The sequence below is a fragment of the Eubalaena glacialis genome, chromosome 16, assembly GCF_028564815.1.
Source record: "Eubalaena glacialis isolate mEubGla1 chromosome 16, mEubGla1.1.hap2.+ XY, whole genome shotgun sequence".
Taxonomy (NCBI): domain Eukaryota; kingdom Metazoa; phylum Chordata; class Mammalia; order Artiodactyla; family Balaenidae; genus Eubalaena; species Eubalaena glacialis.
Window position 1 is genome coordinate 37,864,361 of NC_083731.1, and position 21,121 is coordinate 37,885,481.

Here is a 21,121-nt window from a genome sequence, read left to right on the forward strand (position 1 = left end):
CACAAGTTCTCTAACACTGGGCTCAGTTCACAGGAGAGAAAGCACAGTAGCTTGTGTATACTCAGATACCTACAGAGCCCAAAACTTCATTATCACTCACCTCCCTTCCAGGTACAGTAGGAGTTTCACTCAGGAGATGTAGATAATTGGGAAAAGGGAGTGGATAAAACCAGCAGCTTCTCGAAATCCCTTCCCTGAAACTTTACCCATCTCTACATTTTTATTTTCTTTTTTACATTATCACTTTCTTTAAAGTTTTTATTTAATTAGACTCAGTATATTGCAATTATTTACTTACATGTCTTACTATTAATTTGAATTTCGAGAGAGCAGTATCAACATACTCTCTGCTGTTATACTGTGGTGCTTTGTACTCTACTAAGCACCATGTATATGTATAAACATTTAAAATGTTCTACCTCATATGTGCTTACACCAGACTTTATTGGCATTAGGGTAATGTTCATTTTAAAGTCCATATTTAATTATTAGAATACTGGTTGGTCTAACCAATGTAAACACTATATTCACAATTCAGAGAAAAAAATTATAGTTTGTCATTCATCAAAATATGCAAATAAATCATTGCATTACTTTTATATTGAGGTATTTTTCTAAGAATAAATGAACAACGCAATTTTAAATTATATATTTTAATATTTCCCCAGTGATGAGAAACACTTTAAATGAGTCTCTAGAATTTTTTTCATTTTTCTGTTATTGGAAACTTCACACTCATTACTATTTACCATTTTATAAATACTTGAGCAAGATATTATTTTAATTATAAAAATGTGATATTTACATACTTAAATCGTTGTTAGAAATGACAATCAAATATGTGACTTTGCTAAACTTTTGGCACAATTGAAGTACTGTCAATTTTTAATAATTGCTAGGCATATATAATGTATCATGGTAAAATCTCTATGGTACTCTCTAAAGAATTATTTTTAAACTTGATAATAAATGCAATATATAATAAATCTATTTTCTGTTCTGCAGAACAATGAAAAGTGTGCTATAAAAAAGATAGGTGATAGATGTGGTGTACAATTCACAGCAACATGGATGGACCTAGAGAGGACAAATATCATATTATATCTCTTATATGTGGAATCTAAAAAAAAAAATACAAATGAACTTATGTACAAAACAGAAATAGACCCACAGAATAGAAAACAAACTTATGGTTACCAAAGAGTATGGGAGAGGGATAAATTAGGAATCTAGGATTAAAATATACACACTAGTATATATAAGATAGATAACCAAAAAAGACCTACTGTATAACATAGGGAACTATACTCAATATATGTAATAACCTATAAGGGAAAAGAATCTGAAAAAGAATATATATATGTATGTATTCTTTTATATGTATGTATAGCTGAACTACTTTGCTGTACACCTGAAACTAACACAACATTGTAAATCAACTTTACTTCAATAAATATAGGTGCTTAAAATAATGAACATTTTAAATTAAAAAGCATTCATTACACAATGATTATTTTACTTTTTGTATATGATTTTTATGTGATTCTAATATCACATAATGATTTTCATGTGATTCCAATGATTTTCATGTGATTCTAGTAATAGTAAGCAATAAGATAACTAAATCATTTTTACACATTGTAATGTTGGTTTTTCAATAACTACAATAAAACTAAAATATATAATCACATGCATACTATTATAATTTGTCTTGAGTTACCTCTAATTTTTTCGAGCTTTATTGAGATATAATTGACACAAAACATTGTGGAAGTTTAAGGTGTACAGTGTATTTATCTAATATACATACGTATTACAAATGTACCACCATGTTATACATTAGATCCCCAGAATTTATCACATAGTTTGGAACTTTGTACCCTTTGACCAACATCTCCCCATTCCCACACTCCCCAGCCCTGGTAACCAGCATTCTATTCTCTGTTTCTATGAGTTCAGCTCTTTTGGATTCTGCATATATGTGATATCACGTAGTATTTGTATTTCTTTCTGACTTATTTCATTTAGCAAACTGCCCTTAAGGTCTTTCCATATTTTCTTTTGTGAATAATGCTGCAATGAATATGGAAGTGCAGATATCTCTTGGGGATACTATTTACATTTTCTTTGGGTATATACCCAGAAGATGGATTGCTAAATCATATGTTATTTCTTGTTTTAATTTTTGAGGAAACTGCATATTGTTTTCCATAGTGCCTCCACCAATTTACATTTCCGCCAACAGTGCATAAAGGATCACATTTCTCACTTCCTCATCAACTCTTATTATCTCTTGTATTTTTTGATAATAGCCAGTTTAATAGGTGTGATGTGATATCTTGTTTGCATTTTCCTGATATTTAGTGATATTGAACATCTTTTCATGTACTCGTCCATTCGTATATCTTCATTGAAAAAATGTCTCTTCAGATCCTATGTCCATTTTATTCTACTTTTTTCTACTGAGTTGTATGAGTTATTTATATATTTTGAATATTAACTCCTTGTCAGATATATGACTTGCAAATATTTTCTCTTGTTCTGTAGACTGCCTTTTTAGTTTGTTGATAAGAAGTTCTTTTTCTGTGCAGAAATTTTTTTAGCTTGATTAGTCTAACTTATTTATTTTTGCTTTTGTTGTTTGTGATTTTAGTATCATACCGAGAAAACTGCTCTCCAGACCAATGTCAGGAACTTCTTCCCTGTATTCTCTCCTAGGAGTTTTTTTTTTTGTTTTTTTTTTTAATTTATTTTTTTTAAAATTTTGGCTGTGTTGGGTCTTCGTTTCTTTGCGAGGGCTTTCTCTAGTTGCGGCGAGCGGGGGCCACTTTTCATTGCGGTGCATGGGCCTCTCACTGTCGCGGCCTCTCTTGTTGTGGAGCACAGGCTCCAGACGTGCAAGCTCAGTAATTGTGGCTCACAGGCCCAGTTGCTCCATGGCATGTGGGATCTTCCCAGACCAGGGCTCGAACCCATGTCCCCTGCATTGGCAGGCAGACTCTCAACCGCTGCGCCACCAGGGAAGCCCCTCTCCTAGGAGTTTTATGGTTTCAGGTATTATATTTAGGTCTTTAATTGAATTCAACTTCATTTCTGTGAGTGGTGTTAGATAGGAGTCCAATTCATTATTCTGCATGTGGTTATCCAGTTTTCCCAACACCTTCTATGTAAATATCTATTCCTCATTGAGTATTCTTGGCTTCCTTGTCAAATATTTATTGACTGTATATGTGGGGGTTTATTTCCGGGCTCTAACTCTGTTTCATTGGTCTATATGTCTATATTTATGCCAGCACCACACTTTTTTTTACCATAGCTGCATAGTGTAGTTTAAAATTAGGAAGTGTGATGCTTCTAGCATCTCCTTTTAATGTTCTTTGACAGTTATATCTGCCACTCTCTCTGTCTTTCCCCCCCACCCCCCAGTCATACAGCTCATGATTCTGTACTCACTGCAATCCATCCAAACTCATTCTTTTTCTCCAATGGTGTGCTAGAACTTCTCGTCTGGAATCCTAGACTTCCACATAGGCTCTCTCTCATCTGTGGGTAATTGTCTAAGGCAGAGTTCTCCTCAGGCTCCTGAACCATGACCAAGATGGGCTGGGGCCAGTTCATGGGCCACTTGGGGTGGGGGGCAGAGTCAGGACCTAGGTTTGTCTGTCTATTACCTGACTCATAGGTGGTTGGGACTCATGCTGGGTCTCTTGGCATATGGTGCTTGATCCCTCAGCTCCCTCAAAGGCACTTTTGTCTGTGGTTGGATGATGAATTTCTGTTGTTGAGGAGGGGAACAAAACAAACAATGTCTTATGCTGCCATGATGCTGATGCACTCAAAATAGCACTAATTTTGATGTTCTTTTTATATACTTTATTGGATTTTAATATCAAAAGTTTACAGAATAAAACAAAATCTTACTTTTTACAAAGGAATTGTAGAATGTCAAAATTTTCATAAGAAATTATAGTACATTAAAATTGAATAATGTATAAGTACATGTATATGAAAAATATTTTGCATGATATCTTAGAATGCCTAGCTGTCTTGAACAATTATTTTTTATTCATATTTATTGTATAAAGCATTACTAATTCTAAAGTCTACTTTGTTGAAATACATTTAAAATATGCTTCCCCATCAAGTAAATAATTGACTTATAAGTCCCCTCTTCAAAATGACTTTATAATCTCCAGCATTAAATATGCCAAGAGAAATATTTTGATTTTGAAATGGTCATTTTAAATTTCCTATATTTGTATCTTAGTCATGGTGTAACTTGGTGCATCAATTAATTTATGTAAAAAACATGGTTATGGATATGGGCCAATATATAATTTGATATTAAACTTTGGAAAAGATGATGAATACCAAATACATAATTATTTCATGAATATAAGCAACCACTGCAGTACTTAGTCTTTATTCTTTTGCTTTAACCACCTGAATGGAAATATCTTCCTATTTTAGTTGACTAAACTGCCCTTAAAAATGTTTTCACATGTATTTGCTATCAGATAAATTCAAGAGAATTTTAAAATTTGTACTACAAATTTTGTTTGATGCAGGATTCAATACCTAACACATTAGTTACACTAATGTTTTTTTTAATGTTTATATAGCTTGAAAACTGTATTTAACTTAACTGATTTGGTACCATGCCATTTCAATAGAAGTTTATGTCTTATTCTTTTAAGTTCACATATGGTTGCCCATTCTCTGTCTGTCTCTCTTGCTCTCTCCTTGATACACACACACACACACACACACACACAAACACACACACACACAGAAACTGTAGAAAGTGTGATGAACATATTTAAAGGGGTTTTGAGACATTATTCCTGAGGATTCAACTTATCCTTCAACCTGCTCAATAAGGAAATAAAGAAACATTATTTGAAACCATTATTTGGGGCAAGAGTGGCTTTCCTTAATGGCACCTTACAAAATTATAGGGCTTTTAGGAAGAGCTAAAATAGTCCCAAAGCCAATAATGGTCTACTTGATTGTGGTTTAAAGTTTTTGTGTAATACTCTATAAAATACAGAATGTTTTATGTCCTGTCTACTCCATTTATTCATTTCCAGTTTTACAAAGAGAATTATAATTGGATAAAATGATCTAATGATTTATGCAGGAGGATAAATGCCCAAGAATATTTTGAAAATGTTTAAAAAAAATAGTGAGAGATGGATTATTTTATGGTGTAGCAGAAGATTTATAAAACCTCATTGTTAAAAAATTAACATGGTTTTGTATAGTGAAGACAAATAAAACAATGAACCAAATCAAAATATCTAGCTATAGTGTATACTGGATTTTAGATGAGAACATTTAGTTATTTCTATTCAGAAGAAAATAAATTATACTTATATAATGAGCCAACCACATAGAAGAAAGTAAACTAGTACTTTCTATTTATACTGTAAATTAAATGAAATTTCATGCATATTAAAAAATGTTAAAAAGGCTAAAACAAATACCACAAGAAATTGTTAGTTACTAGCAGATAATATAGTAACTTAGAATATGTGGGTGGAGAAGGAATAGAGAGAGATGCAATGTATAAAACTTTTGCCATATATTTAGAATAATATCCATGCATCAAGACTAACTGGTATCCTGAATAGTAGTAAGAGAATTCATGTGCTCAAGGATTATACTGTAAAATTATGACAAAAGGTTCAATGACAGAATTGAAAACAATAGTTGAAAAAGTGTCAGCAAAGATAGGAGGTGGTATCTTTGGCTAGTTACAGAAGGGAAATTTTGCAAACAACTCCCCTGATCATCTGTAATGTCTCTCCTCCCATTATCTCTAATTTCTCCAAATATTACTTGTTTTGTTGTTGACTTTGTTTTTGTAGTTTTTATTTAAACATTAATGAATTCATGGCTAATGAAATAGTCTGTTTATTTTCCCTTATTTTATTCATTTTACTTCAATAAAGAAAAACCAAACATATACAGATATACAAGTAATAGAATAATGAATTCATATGACAACTTCAACAGGCGTCAAATCATAGGCAATATTTTTTTCTCTATACTCTCATCCACTGCCCATACTGAAGAATATTTGAGGTAAAACCCAGATTTGCTTATTACCTCTATACATATTTTGCACTTTTCTTTAAAAAGATAAATGTTCCTTAAAAATCTTATCCATAATATTATCACACAACATAATTAATAATCACTTAATATTATTAGACATTAGTTTTCAAATTGTCAACTGTTTCATATATCCCTGTTCCCCTATACTATCTTCCAAATGTCTTTCCTCTTTTTGTGAGGAAATTTTCCTATGGAAAAATATCAAGTGGTTTTATATTCATTCAATTGGATTCCCAAAAAGAGATGAGAGTAGGATTAGGGTCAAGGAGAAGTCAGAATAAATATGTCAAGTCAGATGGCTAAAAATTATCCAAATTCAATGAAAAATATAAATACACATTTCTCCAAGAAGTTCAACACACGATAAATAGCATAAACTATGCTAATACAGATACAATCCTTTGAGTTTAAAATAAATAAGTAAATAACCCAAAATTTAAAAAGTAATGGTGAAATAAAGGTATTTCACCCATAACGAGGCTGAGATAATTCAACTGCAGCAGAACTGTACTAGAAAAATGATGTTCTTTTAGCAGAAGAACAATATTACAACATGAAAACATGGATTTAACAAAGGAGTTTGGAGTGTAAGTGATTTTTCTGTGATCACTTATTTCCAGAAATGTGTTTTCCTAGATTCTTTAGAATTTTCTACATAGGTTATCAAGTCATTTGTAAAAATAGACAGTCTTATTTTTTGGCTCAATCTGTATACCTTCTCTCCTTTCTTGTCTTATTTCAACAACTAGGACTTCTTAGCACAACGTTGAAAAAGACTGCTGCGAAAGGATAAAATTGCTATATTCGCAATTTGTTGGGAAAGTATTTCACTTCTCACCATTAAGTATGATATTAGTTGTAGGCTTTCTTTTGAAGATATTCTTTTTTTTCAACTTTATTGAGGTAATATTCAACAAACAAAATTATAAGATATTTAAAGTGTATATTGTGATGATTTGATATAGTATACACTGTGAAAGGATTTCCTACATCAAGTTAACTTACCCATCACCTCACATATTTACTTGTGTGTGTGTGTATGAGAACACAAGTTCTGCTCTCTTAAAATATTTCAATTATACAATGTAGTATTATCAGTTATAGTCATCATGTTATACATTAGGCCCTCAGACCTTAGTCACTTTATAATGGAAAGTTTGTACCCTTTACCAGCTTCTCTCTATTTCCTCCACCCCTGATCCTTGGCAACTACCTTTCTCCTCTCTGTTTCCATGTGTTCAACATTTTAAAAAAGTTTTTAAATTCCACATATAAGTGATACCATGCAGTATTTCTCTTTCTCTGTCTGGCTTTATTTCACTTAGCATAATGTCCTCCAGTTTCATCCATGCTGTCACAAATTACAAGATTTCCTTCTTTTTATGGCTGAATAAATATAGATGTAGATACAGATATAGATATATCTTATATTTTCTTTATCTAGTCATCTATCTATGTACACTAACTTATTTCAAATCTTGGCTATCATGAGTTATACTGCTATGATTATGTTCTTTATCAAATTTAATATATTCCAGTTTGGTAGAAGTTTTTGTCATGAATTAGTATTGGTTTTCCTCAGCTGCTTATTCTGTATTAATTGATATAGATACATGATTTTTCTTCTTTCACCTGTTTATGTGGTGGATTATATTGATTGACTCTTGAAAATACCTTAAAATTTTACAGAACTGTAAATGTATAAAACATATTCTCAGGATAAGTGGAATTAAACTAGAAAAAAAAAAAGATATGTGTAATATTCCCACATAATTTGAGAGTAAACAACATATTTCTAAATAATACTTGGATCAAAGAAGAATCTTGAGGAAATATTAAAAAATGAAACTGAATGAAAATGAAAATACAACTTATCAAAATCTGTGGGATATATCAAAAGAAGTGCTTATTGGGAAACTTATTGTACCAAATTCTTATTTTAGAAATTAACAAAGAGCTAAAATCAATAATTTAAAATAAATGTTAAAAAATAAAATAATTTAATCTTAAAGCTATCAGGATAAAGGAAATAACAAAAATTATTGTGTAAGTCAATTGACTTAAAAATCCAAAAATTGATGAAAAATATCCTGGAACTAATAAGAGATTATAAAAAGACCCAAGGATAAAGGATAATATACAAAACCCATTTCTTTCCTAAATAATAGCAAGGTACAATTAGAATATGAAATTTTAAAAAGTATCATTTGTTACAGCACCAACCAAAAAATGAAATACTTAGATATAAATCTAATAAAATATGTATAGGATCTATATGTGGAAAACTAAAAACTGTGATAAAAAATTAGATATCCAAATAATTTTAGTGATATTTTGTGTTCATGGTCTGGAAGACTCAATAGTGTTGAAATCTCAATTCTTCCCCACTTGATCTATGATTCAGTGCATTCCCAGTCTGAATCTTAGCAAGGTTTATTGTGGATTTCTACAAATGGATTTTAAGTTTTATATGAAAAGTCAAACTATCTAGAATAGCCAAAAAAATACTGAAGAAAGAGAACCAAATGGATGCCTTACACCTGATTTCAAGGCTGACTGTAAAGCTACATTAAACAAGACGGTGTGGTATTGACAAAAGAATAGACAACGATCAATGGAACAGAATAGAGATCCAAGAAATAGAACCAAACAAAAGAGATAACTGATCTTTAATTATGGAGCATATCCCTTTTATGGGAGAAAGGTAATCTTTTCAACAAATTGTGTTAGAAAAAAATAGACATTTATAAGCAAAAAAAATGAAGCACAACCTAAAATTTACACCTTTCAAAAAAATAAACTAAGTGGATATAGATCTAAATCTAGTATGCAAAATTATAAACCTCCTACCAAAAAAAGGAGAAAATCTAGGTATCCTTGGTTTGGTGATAAGTTTATATATAGAGTGAGAGAACAAAAGCATAATGCTTGAAAGAAAAAAATTGATAAATTGGATTTTATTCAAATAAAAAACTTCTGCTCTGTGAAAGGCTTTGTTAATAGAATAAAAGACAAGCCACAAATTTGGAGAAAATATTTGCAAGACACATATCTGATAAAGGACTTATAACCAAATTATACAAAGAATACTTAAAACTCAAAAAATTAGCAAATAGTCCAACTAAAATCTGGGGAAGAGCTAAATAGACATGTCACCAAAGAAAATATGCACAAGTCAAATAAGTGTAAGAAAAGATGCTCAATATTACTGATTAAAAGTCAGTTGTATCACCAATTTTTATGTCTTTTAAACCAGACTTTCAATAAAACAAATGTCCATCTTTTCTTCTACTTTGATGAATAGTTTGGATATTCTTGGCCCTTTGTAATTCCATATAAATTTTTAAATCAGATTGTTAACTTTCACAAAGAAAATAAAAAACCTGTTGAGATTTTGGTTGTGATTTAAATCTATAAGTGAATGAGAGGAGACTTTTTATCAGTACAATATTGCTTCCTCTAATTGATGAACATGATATATACATCCACAGATTTATGGCTTTAATTTCTATAAGTAATGTTTTACAGATTTATGCATAGATGCCTACATATCTTCCATTAGATTTAAAACCAGGAATTTTATATGTTTGATGTTATTGCAGAGTTATTTTTACATTTTATTTTCCAACTTTGTCATATTATATGACAAAGAAATTTTATATGTAGACTTTGTGCCCAGAAATCTTGCTAAACTTACTTATAATGGTAACATAATAACTTATCTGTAGAGTCTTTTGGATTGTCAATATACACAGTCATATTGTAGAGGAATGACAGTATGTCATTAATTTCCTTTGAATCCTTGTAGCTTTTTAGCTTTTCTTTCTTACAAAACACTGTTGGATAGAACTATTATCTTCCTGTCTCATTTCTAGTTCAGAGGAAAGCTTTCAACAGTTCGACTTTGTTTGATGCTTGCTGTGGGCTTTTAATATATGTCCATAACCAGAGTAAAGAACTTCCCCTTTTCCTAGTTTGCTAAGGGTTTTAAGTAGTAATAAAAGTTGAATTTTATCAAATGATTCTTCTCTATCTATTTTTCCTTTTTTTCTATTAATGTTCTAAACCACACTAATTGATTTACAAGTGTTAAACCAATCTCACATTTCTAGGTTAAATTCTATTTGCTCATGAAATAATATCCTCTTCCTATATTGCCAGATTCAGTTTGCTAATGTTGTTTTAGGATTTTTTTAATCTATGTCCATGAATGAGACTGGCTTGATATTTGCTTTATGATGACCTTCTCAGTTTTTGGTGTTAAGGTTATGCTGACCTCATAAATGCATGGGAATATAGCCATTCTGTTTTTATTTTATGGAACACTTTATATAAGACAGAAATTATTTTGTCTTTATATATTTTATAGAATTTGCCAATAAGCCCACCTGAATTTGAAGTGTCCTTTTTAGTAAATGTTTAAAATCCTGATTCAATCTAAAATTATAGGATGAGAATAAAGAGAAGCAGACCTTCAATCCATTCTCTTCTTTTTACTAGGAGACTCTTAAGTAGAAAGAAATATGACCTAATCAAGCAAAACATGCTAATTATAGACCTCCTCAAGACCAAATTCAGTTCTACTACATATATTACACACCCAGTCATCCTTCCTGACAAAACCTTATATAAGCTCCTGTTTTCCTGTCTTTTGAAGTAAAAGGCTTTTGCTTTAGTCTCCCAGGCCTCCCTTGAGTCTCAAAAGGCTGACTCAAGAGTTACTGATTAGGAAATGTGAAGATACAGAAACAGAAAATAGCTGTTGGGCTGAGGAACTGGTAACAATTTAGACTATAAATCTGCCACATAACAGAATCACTGAACTCACCATGAAAGATATAGACAAAGGCCTATTCCTAAATTGTTTTTATAGGAAGCAGATCTCCATGAGATGAAAACTGCTGACTGCAAGAACATAGAGCCTAGACTGGTTGAAGCTTCACCTTGATGCCAATCAGTCTGAGAATTGTGCACAAACTGATCACACACTCTGCAGCCCCCTCCCTCACACTGCCTTCAAAATCTCTTCCCTGAAATCCATCAGCGTGTTCAGGTCCTTTGAGCATGAGCTGCCCATTCTCCTTGCTTGGTGTCCTGCAATAAATACTGTACTTTCCTTAACCACAACTTAGTGTCAGTAGATTGGCTTTACTGCATGAGGGTGAGTAGACTTAAGTTAGGTTCAGTAACATTGATAGCCAGACCTGTGCCTGGGAGAAATTTGTCATTTTGGGAATTATTTTCCTTGATTGCCTTAAGAATTAAACTTTGCTATTGTGAAAAAAATATGAATTGGAAATTAAAGCAACACATAGACAGCACTGCATATCTGTTAGAATGGCTGAAATCCAAAAACTTGAAAACATGAACCGTTTGCAAGATTGAGGAGCAAAAAGAGTTGTTATTAATGGCCAGTGGGAATGTAAAATGATATGGCCATTTTGGAAGACAGGTTGACCATTTTTTTACAAAGTTATCATAATATCCAGAAATCATAGTTCCAAGTGTTTCTCCAAATACCTTGAAAACTTAAGCCCACACAAAAACCTGTATGTGATTATTTATAGCATTTTTATTCATAATTACTAAAAACTCCAAAATGTGTTTCAATTCATAAATGGATTAAAACTAGTACATCCACACAATGGAATATTACTTAATGATAAAAAAAATCAAGCCATGAACTGACATAGATGAATCTTAAATACATTTTGCTACGTGAAAGATAATAGTGTGTAATTCCAATAATATGAAATTCTAGAAAATGTAATACCATAGAGGCAGTAAAACTCAGTGGTTGCCAGGGTTCAGAGGGAGAGAGAGAGATAATTGAATCACTGAAGCACAGGAAATATTTTAGGGAAGTGAAACTAGTCTGTCTGTAACTGTAATTGTTAACACATGATATACTATGCATTTGTCAAAACTCACTGAACTTTACAGCAAAAGAATAAATTTTAATGTATGGAAATGTAAAATATCATTTAGTTGTCAAGAGAATCCTGCCCTCATATGCAGACTGTGACAAAATAATCTAACTGTATTACAAATGTATAAAATGACCTCACTGATGAGGATGGAGAAAAATGGTGCTTACCTAAGTAACTTTGGAAATGAGAAAAGTTGTAAAACCAAAAAGGTAAAAAAAAAAAAAAAACTGTGCATACAAACTTTACTCATGGTGATGAAGATGTTTCCTACTGGGATATAGGTTAAGAAAACTAAAACCACTCTACATTTATATTGGAAATGAGCAGTTAAATAAATGAATGGCTGATAGTGGGTGGTAGGTTTCTGAATGTTTGAGTTGGAGGTTACAGATAAGCAACGGGAGTCAGCTAGAATATACATGTCATAATGCATCAGAGTTGAAGACTTCAGTATGAACCCATGTTTAGCATAATAAAGAGATACACAGATTAGATAGATAGATAGGTGAATATTGTATGTAGGTTAAAATACACACATATGTCCTTGTTCCATCAACCAAGAGAGCCTGGAAGCAATGGCACTCTCATAGTAATTATCAACCCTAGCACCCAGATTTGGTTTCTAATACCATTCTCCAATTAAAGGAAACTTGACTCCTTGTAAAAATGAATGTATCTAGTGCTGGCACATATATTATATAAGATAAACTTAAAGCATCTTTTAGGACCAGAAAGAAAGTACTCAAAAACAAAAACAAAACAAATTATACTCCAATAAAGATGTTAAAAAATAAATAAATAAAAAAAAACAATGACATGTGTAGGTCAAAGGGACACAGGGAGCAACTGAAAGAGTCCCCAGTAGGCAGAACTGGTACAATTTAAGAGACAAAATGAAATAGTATTGGATTATAAAACAGAATATAAAATACATATCCATGTTTCCATACTTATATAAATTAAAAAAATGAATAAATAAATAGGAGGGAAAAGATACGTCTCCCATGCAGACAAATTGCAAGTTCAAGCAGATGCTCTGCCTTGAAGGAAGTGAACCTAACTACCCTCTCTTTAAGTGTGGGTTGAGCATAATGACTTTTCTTCTAAAGAGCATAGTCTGGAAAGGATGAAAAGACAGTAATTTTACAATGCAAAAACTTGACACTATCTGAAGACAGGTAATCAAGGTAAATATCAATAGTGATAAGTGATGCTGCTAGTATGTAGCCTTGATATGATGTGATGAAAAGGGCAATTTAGCTTTGTGGTATTCCTACCCCAAATCCATAACTCCAGTGTAATCATGAGAAAATTATCAGACAAATCCCAATCGAGTGGCATTCTAAAAAGTAACTAACCAGTACTTTTTAAAAGTCAGGGTCATTAAACACAAGGACAGTCTGAGAAACTGTCACAATCAAGAGGAACCTAAGTGTTCATGACAACAAAATATAATGTGACATTCTGGATGGAATCCTGGAATAGATATAGAGCATTAGATAAGAAATAAGTAATTCTAAATAAAAACATAGATTACATTTGCCTATAATGCATTGATATTAATTCATTAATTGTAACAAATGTATAATACTGATATAATTTGTTAATAGTAAGCAAAACTGGCTGTGAGATATATGCGGAATCTTTGAACTATATTTGTATTTGGTAAATATAAATTATTCTAAAAAATGAAGTTTGCTTAAAACTTTTCAAAAACTTTTTTAGTCAGTAAGTGAAATAAAACCTTACTAATATAAAAGCTTTATTCTCATTTTTTGACAATGTGAAGTTTGAATATTTTAATTAGAGAGTAAAGAAACATCTTGATTTACAGAAAAAATGAAATTACGGCAATATTTCTTATAATCATCAAATGTGTGTGTTAATTTACACCTTCCCAATTTAGTCTCAACAGTTTTCAAAGCTAATGTTTAAGATATATACAAGCATTCGTATTGTAAAATGTTGTATTTCTAAGATCTTTCATTAAAATATTGGGAATATTATCTTTAAAGCATTGTTCATTATCTGTTAAAACATTTGGTTTTTAATCCCACTTGGTGAGCCACAAACTTCAACCTTAAGTATATAAAATATTTATGGATTTTATTTAATCATTTAAATAATGTAAAGAATTCTTTTCTAGATACATTAATAGGTTTTAGTGAAACTAGACCTTAAGAGTCAATTATTCGCTGTTGTGAAAGTACACGAAGGACATTTTATAATAGTAAAAGTGAGGCAGGCATACAAAAGTGACATATTTCTACTGGGGGAATTTCTCTGGGACCAGACCACAAACTGGAGGACCCCTGCTGAAGTTGTCACTACCCTGAAAGAGTCTAGTCACTCCACATGTTTATGAGAGAACCCTGGGTGCAAGGGGATAGCCCTTCACTCTAGAAATGCTGGGAACAATTTGGATTTGTATCATAGAGTGAGCACACTGTGAGGAATGGGTTAGCCCTTCTAGGCTACTTTAGAACCCAGGTCATGGGAGGAGGTAGAGACAAAGTACCTTAGGAAGCAGTCCACTTTTCTGCCCAAGATAGAAAAAATGGGCATCATGAGAAGAGGTATCAAAGTTACAGCACAAATATTAGGACAGAAACCCTAATGATGTTCCTTCAAATAAAATAATGTGATTATGGGACTATGTGGTTGACAAAGAGAAAACTGATGAGCTGCCAAATTCTCAACTATAGAAGATATAGGGGTGAGGTAATGGAACTCTGTGGAATCCAAAGGGAACTATGGAATTCTGAATAAAAAGGATTTACAAAATAATGTAATAAAGAAAATGTTATTTTTTTCGGCAGTGAAAACAACTGAGAGACCTGAACAAGAAATATCCTGGGAAGCATTCCATTTAAATTTTAAAGCCCTTCTCCCTCACCTCGCCGTCTTTCTTGGAAGACACTAAGCCCACTGGGACCTAAGAAGAGGGGCCAAATGATGACACCAATAATTTTTAGGAAAAAGGAAACAAAGGTATTGACAAGATCTGCCACAGCCCTTGATGTCCTCTTATAAACTTGATCCTAAACTGTGCTGTCTAACATGTCTATATCCACTTTAAAACTATGCAGTTTAAGAATGCCAAGACAGTTTCCTGGTTTCCTACCACCTTCTTCCCTTATTGCCCACAGGCACCACTGACAATATGCTCTATATGCTCCAGTATGTGTGAACTGGAAAGGGAAAATCCCAGGTATTCCTGAGTTTCCTAGACATAGGAGCTCATACTTTCTCCATTCAACTGAACAAAGCCTTTAATCTGTTCCTTGTTCTTGGTGGAAACAAATTATCTCCCCATAGGAAAAAGAAAAAACAAAAAATGTTCAATCAGTCAATATTTTGAACTGACTTTTGAACTAATATCAACCTGGGAGCAACTGGTATCAGTCCTATAGTAATTTGATATGCTCAATTTAAGGCATCAGCTTTCCAGTGTTACTGATGTTCTGGGGTCTGGGATGGGCACATGCACAGAAGAAACCTTAAAAACCAGTATTAGCAGTCCTTCACCATTTACTTTATGTCTAGTTAATCATTCTTTTTAAGGCCATTAAATCCAGTGCTCACCAAAAGAAACACCGCTATTACTGCATGGTTCCATAAGGTTGATCTGAGGTAAATAGCAGACAGTTCTCTGTGACATGGACTCTTTTGGTTTGTTTGAATGGAAGCCATGCCTTTGTTTTCTCTCATTCTTGAGCAATAGAGACAACTTTAAGGGAATTTACTGTAAAGTAACAAAATTTAATCTTCAAAACTGATCACTTACACAAGTTCCTTCCAAGTCTGTGGAATAATTCCTGAGAATTTCTGTTATAATTTTGTATTACTTGATTACAAAAGCCCACTATATTGTATAAGTGACAGGTTCAATAAAACCAAGAAATGCTGCTAGTCGTTACAGTAATTGAAGACCTAGCTAGCTTGACCTCAATCCCCAGATCTGGTTTTTGTTATGCAATCAAAGCAATTTACTGAATGTATACAGATACTTTCCATCAATTGGTCAGACTTTCTCTAGATGGCCTGTCTAAAGCAAAACATGGAAGCCATATCCTGTCTACCTCTTTGAGAGAGATTGTCAACAAGAATTTCAAGGATTTTATTCTTATTTGAAGCTACTCTGTTCAGAAAACATATTTTCTGTCATTACCAAATGATGCTAGATTCCCTCAAAGTCTACATAATACATGTCCCTTAGAAGAAGCTCCAGAGTCTGAGTGTCAGAAGACACTGAAATGAGTAAAGTGTCACTGAACAGCCCTGTTACTCCCGTAACCCTCTTTACTTCCTTCAAGGAGTCTTTGAATAAGTGACCCTTTAGTGCTTCAAAGTATCCAGTTGAAACTATGGTGGATATGCGTTTCACCAGGAGACAGCCTGAGAAAACAAAGTGTTCTCACTTTGAGAAGAGTATAATCTCACTGCAAATGTTAGGGTCTTGTGAATTCACCATGTCATTCCTCTAATGTTCACTCCTCTGGATGAATTAACTAGAGAAGCAATTGGAAAATAAGTAAACTATACCTAGGTAAAATTTGGGATAAGAATATCTTAGGAAACTATTAAACGTGAACAATAGTATAGTGTAAATTTTGGCCACAAAAGACTTAGAGAAAGAAAACAAACCAATTTTATTGAATTAAGTGAGAGAAGTTAAAATTTTTGAAAACCTTCAATTCTAAAATAAATAGCCCAAAACCAGACAGCAGACAGTAAGTTCTTAATCAACTGTAGAATCTCTTTACAGAAACATCTATTTATCAGTAAATGAAGAAAATAAGAATCTTGAAGACTGTGGTAAGGATTAGCATGAACATAAGGTGCCTCGCATGAAACTTGCAAGAGATGTTTACAACATTTTAACGGTAAACATGCTCTGATTAATGTAACATTCTAATAAAGTGAATCTGGACTTCACTGAATATAAGACTGATATTTGAGGAACTGGTTTCAAGATACCCTCTTTCTGTAATGCATTTTTAGAAAAGTTATCAAATGAAAGAAAATAAATAGAAACAGAAGACTGGTTCCTTAGCAAAATACCTCTTCTTTTCATGCAAACCACCAAAAGTATAGAACGGCAGTAGAGGAAATAGAGAACCAATATATCCCAGCAGATTATCCATTAGTTACATTTTTCTACTAGTTTTTAAAGTGAAACATCAGCAGATTTTTAAGTATCCTTCAATAACTGCCCCAAATCAGCAAAATCAAAGCTAAAAAACCCAAAACAACAAAAAAGTACCAGTTTAAGACCAAGATGAAATGTTTAACATATTATAGTGGGCAACAAAAAGAATTCAATTTTGTTTATCATAACACTTTAGCTTCTATGGATGACTTGTGGAGTGCAAATGCCAATTACTTTGCTCAGTAGAACTCCAATGTCCAGTGAATCAGCTGATCACAAACTGGTGATGCTGCTGCTTTTTAGAGAAAAAACTACTAATTCGGCTACTACCCTACTGCAAAGCATCTGTGATCGCAACCTCCTGAGCAATGAAAATACTTCCTCCCAGACTCATGTAAAACTTCCAAAAAATCTAAATATGCTTATTTCATAATTTACTGAGATATATTTTGCATCACACTATTATATTCTGCAACTAAGCAAGAATAAATATCATATTTGGGATTCTCCACTCATAAAGTGTGTTACAACAGTCAAATACAAGATGTAGCATTTTATAATCAATATAGTTCATTTGAGCTTAAGTGGCAACCCTGGGGAGAGGATAAAAAAGAAAAACATAGCTAATTGAAGGCTTCCATAAATGTCATCTTCCATTCCCCCTTACAATTTCATATTTTGTTTTAATTTCCATAGAATTATCATACTCTTAATGAATTTATTAAAATTCTCATAGTTTTATTTTCAATCTAGAGTGTTAAGATGCTTATATTTGAAGTAGAACTCAAAGATATTAAGAACATTGATGTAATATTATCGTTTTGAAAACCTAGTTTTAGAAATAACTACCACTTATATAAGTTGGTATGTGGTTAAAAAAAAAAAGCTTTACTCTAGTGAATGATAATCAAGAATATTTATCTGAATTTAAAAATTGAGATGTTCGTGAAAATGGAATTGTCATCAAAATAATACTCTCTCTGTTGATAAATAATTGAACCATACGCTCTTTTCAAATATTTCTTCGGTTTTTAAAAATTTTTCCTAAGTAAACAAAACCTCAAAATTATTCATAGATAGGTTATCACCTTTGCATTTCCTCTGTTAAACATTTATAAAAATGATAAAGCCATATTTATGCATGGTAAATATTTGCACCAAGGTGTATGTGAAGACAGCAAGGCCTCAGCGACAAGGTAATTGAGAACGTCAGTTGTATCCTTTTTAGAGAACTGTGCTTTAAGAAATCTCTGTAAAACATTTATCTTAAGACATTAGTAGGTTAAATGGACATAAAGATTTTAAGGTTTTTTTTTTTTTTTTCTGATTTTAAGGTATTTTAAATGTTTAAATCATTGTTGTAGGCGGCAATAATGATGGCCATGTTACAATCACTCAGGACAGGACCCAAACAATCTTTTTGAATTGCCCTGTTTCTAAATATTTATCACACACATAAATGATGATAAATAAAAATACATCATAAGCAATTATTGAGTCATATAATTATCAGAAGTTCTCAAAAGCAGGCAAAAAAGTATCCAGTATATAATGTGTAATCATCTGGTGCTCTGTATGTGAAGGTACCATAAATTTTCCACCACCATTACAATAATTAGTCTCTGAGCCTTTACACTAAATACACAGGTAGAATAATCTCAATAAGAACTTTGAAAGTCATGCAAACTGCCATTGGGACTCAAAAATATTTCAGTGGTCAATCCAAGGTAATTAGTCATGCAAATAACTTTAAAAATCCCCTTCTCTTTATATCTTCAAAAAATGTGGCAATCCTCCCATATGTGCCTTTGATTTAATCAAGCTTCACACAGTCTAGGATTTTGTTCCTTTATTTGTGCATGTTTAACTCACATTCTGAATCTCTCATGGCAGTCTTTTCTGTACATACATACGAATGTACAACTGGGGTCTCAGAGAAATGGGTAAAGGTGGTCAAATTGTACAAACTTCCAGTTACAAGATGAATAAGTTCTATGGATGTAATATACAGCATGGTGACTACAGTTAATAATACTGAGTTGTATATTTGAAAGTTGCTAAGAGGGTAGAATTTAAAAAATCTCACCACACACAAAAAATGTAACCATATGAGGAGATGGATGTGCTAACAAACCTTATTGTGATAACTATTTTTCAATATATACTATATCAAATCATTATCTTGTAATATGTCAATTTTTTCTCAATAAATCTGGAAAAAGTGTACAACTATTTCATATATCTAAAAAATGTAACATAACGATTACTCTATTCCATAATCTTATTGCTATATACTTTGACCCTTGAACAACATGGGTTTGAACTTCACAGATCCACTTACACAGAGACTTCTTTCATTAAATATATTGAAACCATTTTTGGAGATTTGCAGATAAACTACATAGCCTTGAAATATCGAGAAAATTAAGAAAAAGTTAGGTATGTCATGAATGCATAAAGTACATGTAAATACTAGTCTATTTATCATTTACTGCCATAAAATATATATAAATCTCTTATTAAAAGTTAAAACTTATCAAACCTTACAGAACACATACAGACTGTACATGGCACCATTTGCAGTTGAGAAAAATGTAAATAAATGTAAAGCAGTACTAAATCATAACCATATAAAATTAACTGTACATTGTACTACTGTAAAATTTCATTGTCATCTCCTGTTGCCATCTTGCTGAGCCCAAGTGTTGCGAGTATCCTCTTAAAACACCTAGAGATATTAATCACCTCTGCGTGAGCAGTGCGTCTCTCCAGTAAATTGTGTATCACAGTAAAAAGTGATCTCTCCTACTTCTCACGTATTCTTCACAATGTTTGGTGCAGTTCCATAAACCTTGAATAACACCATGGGACCCGTACGAAGCACCACTAGTGCTGCTGGAAGTGCTTCCAAGAAGCAGAGAAAAGTCATGACATTACAAAAAATAAAGTTGAATTGCTTGATATGTACCTCAGATTGGGGTCTGCAGCTGTGGCTGTTTGCCATCCCAACATAAATGAAACCATCACAAGACTCCTTGTTAAAAAAAAGAAAAGGAAATTCATGAACCTGTTGTTGCAGCTATGCCAGCAGGTGCACAAATCTTACAGTTTTTGTGAAATAACCTTTTTATCTTGTATTGAAAATGTAGCTTTTGTATGAGTGCAGGATTGTTGTAAGAAAAACACACCTATAGACTAATATGATTCAAGAAAAAGTGAAGTCATTACGACAATTTAAATCAAAAGGAAGGTGAAAAACCTAAAGCTGAAGAATTTAATGCCAGCAAAGGATGATTTGATAATTTTAGAATTAAAAATCTGGCTAAAAAATGTCAAGATAACAGAAGAAGCAACATCTGCCAACCAAGAGGCAGCAGATGAGTTCCCAGAGGCCATTAAGAAATTCATTGAGGAGAAAGGATATCTGCCTGAACAAGTTTTTAATGCAGACAAAAGTGCCATATCTGAAAAAAAAATGTCACAAAGAATATTTATTTATTAGTAACAAGAAGGGAGCACCAGAATTTAAGGCAAGAATGGATAGGTTAACTCAGCCTCTAGATCAGGCAGTCATAAGGACATGTAACACTTATTAACATGGTACTCTATGGAAAGATTGTCAACACAAAGGAAGAGAACCCCAATAGAGAGAACAACATGAAAGTCTGGAAAAGTTACACCATTGAAGATGCCATTGTTACTAAAGAAAAGCCATGAAAGCCATCAACTTGGAAACAATAAATTCCTGCTGGAGAAAACTGTGTCCAGATATTGTCCATGACTTCACAGAATTTACAATAAAGTCAACAAGGAAGTCATGAAAGAGATTGTGGCTATGGCAAAAAATAGTGGGGGTGGTTGGGTGCAAGTTTTGAAGATATGGATCTTGGAGAAATTTAAGAGCTAATAGACATCATAT